Here is a 6,386-nt window from a genome sequence, read left to right on the forward strand (position 1 = left end):
ATATAGTTTATACTTACTGTTGATTCTTACCTAGTTTGTGACTAAAAACTGCTCATGAAATACTGCCCAATATTTTTAGAATTTTTACTGAACAGAAGCTGGACAACATTTACTTATTATTTATCTTATCTAGATCTTGACCAAAAACTGCTCATGAAATACTGCCTAGTATTTCCAGAATTTTTACTACAGAAATTGAATAGCATTTTATTACTATTTTTTCGTGCATAGTTTATGGCCAGTAACTAGCCATCAAACAATAGTCCAGTATTTTCTGGACAAGTTTTGAATAGTTACTGTCTAATTAATTCTACCCAAGAAAAACTATCCAGCTTCTGGTTAGTAATCAGTTTTTCCTTGAAATTTTTCTACACGGGTAGCCCTTTTTATTTACTTGATTTAATTTCAGTAAATTTTACTTTGATTCATTAAATTCCAATGCGATCTCAATCTCTTGGGTTTTCTACAATATTATGTATGAAACAGAACGCACCTTATTTATGATATACGTATCGCGCAATGAAGCAAGTACTGGCAGCTGTTAACAAATTTTTTTGTAATAAGAGATATCATTAAGAATCCTCATGAAATAGAAATAGAAAATTACAAAATCATAGGAAATCAATAAAAGCGGGAAAGTAAGGAAGGGCAAAAGTTTGATTTTATTATTTCAATAATAAATTAAGAATTATTCTGCCGTTTTATAATTAAACGACAGGTATGTACATATTAGACAAAAAGGAGGAATCGACGTTACTCTGACACAACGTTTGTGATCTATTAGTGCGTCACGTGTAGACTCTTCAGGAGTTGTGGCCTTGTATCACCCTATGATAACCCAATGGAACCCTCCTGTATCGTCGTATCGGTTAACTGCCGTGCGGACGCACGTGCATATTGTCGTCCCGGGTGCTTCACCTGACACGTGGCCGAGCAAATTTCAATTCACCGGTTCTCTGCGGTGTCAGTGCTTGACTTTTTAGCTTCTTAGTATATTCCCTGGGTTTGGTTTTCCGACCCCATTTTTGAGGGAGTCACATAGTACCATGCGTATCAATTTAGCTTTAGAGTCTCTTCGGGGAGCAAAGGCTCGCTTATGTTTTTGCATTTGGTAGTGATTTGCATTCTTATTTTCCTTAGTTTATCAACACTCGAGGGGACTTACAGTTTAACGCCGAATATAAACGGCGAATGCGAAAAATCGCTAAAATATATAGGGCGCAAGTGGGATCGAACAGATCACGAGTCAATCGCACTGAGCGGTGAGCCATTCGGCGCCCCCAGTGTTTGACTTCGTGATAAGTAGGCTGTCGGGGTTGCCTGAACTCACTCAACTGGTTGTCATTTTTAATTCGCCGCCTTTACTAGCATGCGTAACGATCGCTCCGCGATACCGCGTCACGCTCGCGAAAGCACCAAAGCAGTTCATCCTCAAACCAGAGGGATTTCATAAGAATTGGTAGAAAGAACGTAAATATAGTATAGAAAAGGCCGTTTTCTTTCCCCGCTAACGGAAAAGTGTAAAACATAGTAAATCTTATAGATTTCGACCTGCTGAACACGATGGTGCTATTAGTTTTCATTGAAAATGTGGGGAACATCATTTTTCTAGTTAAAGTCCTATATTTCACCCTCTCTGTAATACATGATTTTCAATACAAGTGGATTATTTCATGTGAAACTTAGTATGCAAAGGTTCCTAATATTGTTAAACGGAAATCTAATAAATAAGATAAATTCGGAATAAAGGATCCAAAATTGCCATATAGCCATTTTTTTGCTGACGCCAACTTTCTATAAACCGCTCTTAGTCGAGCCCAGGGACAACGAGCGTGAACATGGCGGTTTTCTGTCCTCTCTTCTTTGTGTTTTATGTATTTTTTGTTTTTTTTGTGATTTGTATTTTTTAATATGTTTTAGTATTTTTTCATGTGTTATATAAGGTGCGTTTGGAGAGACGCTATTAGCGCTATTTGTGTCATTCTATCCTTGTTTTACGTTTAATAAACAATGAAGATAGAATGACAGAAATAGCGCTAATAGTGTTTCCCTGAACGTACCAATAATTGGATGCTCATTTTTTTCAACTTCGAATTATTTGAACAGATCAAATATTCGACATGTTCGAATCTTTTGTCTGAGCCCTAGAAAAAATACTGAACATATAAAAAAATACAAATCACAAAAAGAAACAAAAAATACATAAAACACAAATTAAGATGGGACAGAAAACCGCTACGTTCACGCTCGTAGTCCTTGGGCCCGACTGAGAGCGGTTTATAGAAAGCAGTTGGCGACAGCAAAAAAATGGTCAAATGGCAACCGCCATTTTGGATTCTTTATTTCGAACTTATCTTATTTATTCGATTTCCGTTTAACAATATTAGGAACCTTCGCATACTAAAGGCCTGTTCTTTTTAACTGAACTTTTGCACCAGTTCATCTTCCTTCCTTTTCTCTCCAGGAGAAAAGAAGAGGAAGAAAGATGAACTGGTGCAAAAGTTCAGCCAAAAAGAACAGGCCTTAAGTTTCACATGAAATAATCCACTCGTATTGAAAATCATGTATTACAGAGAGGGTGAAATATAGGACTTTAACTCGAAAAATGACGATGTTCCCTGCATTTTCAATGAAAACTAATGGCACCATCGTGTTCAGCAAGTCGAAATCTGTAATATTCACTATGTTTTACACTTTTCCGTTAGTGGGCACAAAACGGCCTTTTCTGTACTATGTTTTTTATTCTACGATTCGTGAAAAGTCTTTGATCTTTATAAAAATTAAAATAGGGAAGAAAAAGAAAGATTCGATAATAATGACGGAAATCGGCAATTTCTGTCATTATCATCGGATCTTTCTTTTTCTTCCCCATTTTAATTTTTATGTGGAATTAGAAATTTTTTCAGCTTAACTTTTGCAGGGTTTATCCTTCTTTTTTCTCTCCATGTTTTGGAGAAACAAAAATAAAGTCGAATGGTGCACACAAGAAATTTAACTAAAAAAAGATCGGGTTTAATGTGAAAGAATGATCTTAATTTGTATTTTATTACACTCGATAGCTTCTTATTTTAGAAAGAATACTAGCGGATGTGACACTCGGCAAACTGCTAACTATCTTGGTAGGATTGTTAATAGGGTTGAGCATCCAGTGTATGCACATTGTAGAAAAGATATCTCGGTTCTATCGGAATTTCTATAAGAGTATTTTAAGATATTCTAAGCAATTTAATGCTAATAATTGTAGCGCAAAGAATTTATCGTTTATTTCCAACGAAAAATAAAATAATACTATATATTTTTATGATAATTCCCGGGAAAAAATGTTATATAAATGGACACATTTTATATATAGTTATATACAAAATATGTCAATTTTTTATATAATTATATAGTTATATAATTTTATATAATTATATATGTATAATCATATATGATTATATATGAAACATTTTTTCTCGAGAAGTCTATATATATAATATGATGCTACAAGATACAGAACTATTATTGTATTTTATATATATAAATTAAATAATATATAATTAAAGACGTCATATTGCAAGATACAAAATGCCTTAAAAAATCGTAATTATTTCATAATACTCACTACGGGGTGGTACTATAATTTTATATATTTATATTCTGTTAACATTTATTGCAAATATTATTTGTTTTGTTAAGAGAAAAAAAGTATTTTGTTTATGTTACAAAATTTAGACTTGAAACAAGAAATCTATATTCAGATGCTTAAAATATACGTAGAATGTGGTACGAAATGATAGGAGAATAGCAAATGCGATTTTCAATTTGACAGGAATGGGTCAAACGATATTGATCATGCAAAATTCGGGAAAAAGAAATAGAGAAAGAGAAGAATCACAGGAAGGGGGAAATTTGGCGCTACAATGTCTGTTCAGCATTATGGTCTAAATTATTCTTGTAATTATTTGCATTTTGTTGTGTTATCCCAGTCCAGAAGATCAACCATATTTCCCTGTGCTCTATATTGACCTATAACAAACGCGACCGTTACTCAGCCATTAATAGGTTTTCCTTGCTTCTCCGCAGTTTTGACGTCAGCATTTTTAACGCCGTGTTATTCTTGGCACTCACGTTGTGCGGTATCAGTACAAATTCGAAATTTTATAAATTATTCTCGAAGAGTACGTCTCTAAATTCGTAATTCACGCGAGTATAAAGATTTACGCGAGGTGCTATACTTATTACTGTTCATTGAACTGCATAATTATTATATTACAACATAAAAGTGGGAAATGATATAATAAAGCACAATAAGAATTAAAAAATACTTTATTTAAAGGATTAATTGCCATAATAAACAATAATAAGCTAAAAAAAGATGACTATAAAAAGTATATTCTATATTGTATATCCTAAAAGTCTAAATTTAATGATGTGTTGTGTGTGTCTACTGCAGTACTTCATTATAACAATTAGATGCTTCTAACATTTTATTATAACACATTATATTTAATAAAGAAAAATTAAATATGCGGAGTTATAAATAATTTTTTATTCGTAGCTTTAATTAGCAGACTACCATTCGCGTGACGTAAGCAAATTTATGTACTCACAAATTTGCATTATTTTGTCATTAAATTCGCAAGGGATCGTCTTTGCTACAGAGGAGTAATTAAGTACCGACGTATAACGTGCCGTTACACCCGGGCATTATTTCATAATTCGACACACTTGAAGGCATCCCTTGAATATTTCATTTCATTCAGAATCTGATCTTCACCCCCGCTACAATAATGCGCTTTCGTTTTTTTATTTCTTAAAATAATAGTCGATCGTTTTATGTGAAAACGTCAGCCCTTGCCCACGTAATTAAACGTGGCAATCGCCGAGAGGTGAATATATGTTTTTCGGGGTAATCGATTCACCAGGTCGTGCGCCTTTCTTCCTATCGATGTTCTCCATCCTCACCCTCACTTTCGTCACCTATCCCTATCTGCCGCCCCCGCTAACTTCTGCCCACGCGCACCTTGAGAATCCACAATGTTACTGTAAATGTCAGTCCTAAAATTTATAACTGATAATTCAGGGGTGATAAAAAGTTGGAGATGGTTTTTCGTCGATGAGTTTTGTTAAAATGAGATCTCGGTATTGTATCCGCACGTAGGAGTTGCAATCGATAAAAGACATCATTGTATTAAAGAATTAACTTGTCCTTTTCTCCTAGGGGAAATATTTTTATGTAATTTTTACGTTCGATAAAAAAATAAAAAATTAATATTCAATGTTTAATATTTTTGCATATACTGAAAAAAAATCTTAATTTCAAAGAAATATTCCTTTGCTCGTATTAAAAGAAATTTTTTTGGATCAATGACAATTTCTTTGAAAATAAAAAAAAAGATATTATATTATATCTTATTTTCAAAGAAATAATTTTTGAATAGCAAAGAAATATTTATTTGAAATTAAGATATATTTTTTTCAGTGTATAAATATCGTTATAGAGAATATTTTATGTATTATTTATAAAAGGATCACATTTGCTTTATAATAGGTCATATATCCTACGACTTTTGGTTTTCAATGGCAAGACATTATTAAACTTCTAATAAAAGCAAACGCTAATAACTTAATTAGCCATTAAAGGCTAATCAAATTACTCGTGTTTGATGCAGAAATAGACCAATGTTACTTCTAATATTACTCTGAAGTATGGAAAGTGCTTGACATTTATGTCTTAATTTCATTAAGTTGAAGCTCATTAGAGTTTCTGATAAACAAATTTTTGCTATTCAAGGGTAACGTGATCGAAATATGACTTTTATAATTTCTAATATCAAATAACTCCAACGTCAAAATAATTTTTATTTTCTTTTTTGACGATTTGTAGTTGAAAAGATGTCGAACGCCGCGGCATTCTATGTGTCGTGAAGGGAAATCATTAATCGACACATCTACTTGTTTCTATAGACGAGGAAACGAATTGGCCAATGCAGGCGACGTTCACCAGGAAATAATGCACCTTCGAAGTCATATTAGTACCGGTTCTTCATCTCCTGAGAGGCTCTCAATTCGTCCATCTTCCGGGTTTCCTCCTCCCCCTCTCGCCCGAATTTCCGCTCTCCGTGCGAAAGGGATGAGAGGAGAGCGAGACGGAGAGAGAGCCAGAGGGACGCGATCTCCGTCGCGGCGCAGTCGGGGGCGCAGACTCAGCGGCAGCCAGCCAAAGCCGGTTGTCCACGCCCCCCGCTTCGCCCCCGGCGGGGGCGTCGGGTTCGTGGAGGAATGGGACAAGAGGGTGTGCGAAGGGGGTACGCGATAGCGAGGGACGTACGGCCGCGGTGGTGCAGGCGGCAGGATACGGGGTGGTTTTCGGGGGATGGTGGGGCGCGACACGGAACGCTGCG

This window comes from Trachymyrmex cornetzi, unplaced genomic scaffold, assembly GCF_001594075.2.
Source record: "Trachymyrmex cornetzi isolate Tcor2-1 unplaced genomic scaffold, Tcor1.1 scaffold166, whole genome shotgun sequence".
Classification (NCBI taxonomy): domain Eukaryota; kingdom Metazoa; phylum Arthropoda; class Insecta; order Hymenoptera; family Formicidae; genus Trachymyrmex; species Trachymyrmex cornetzi.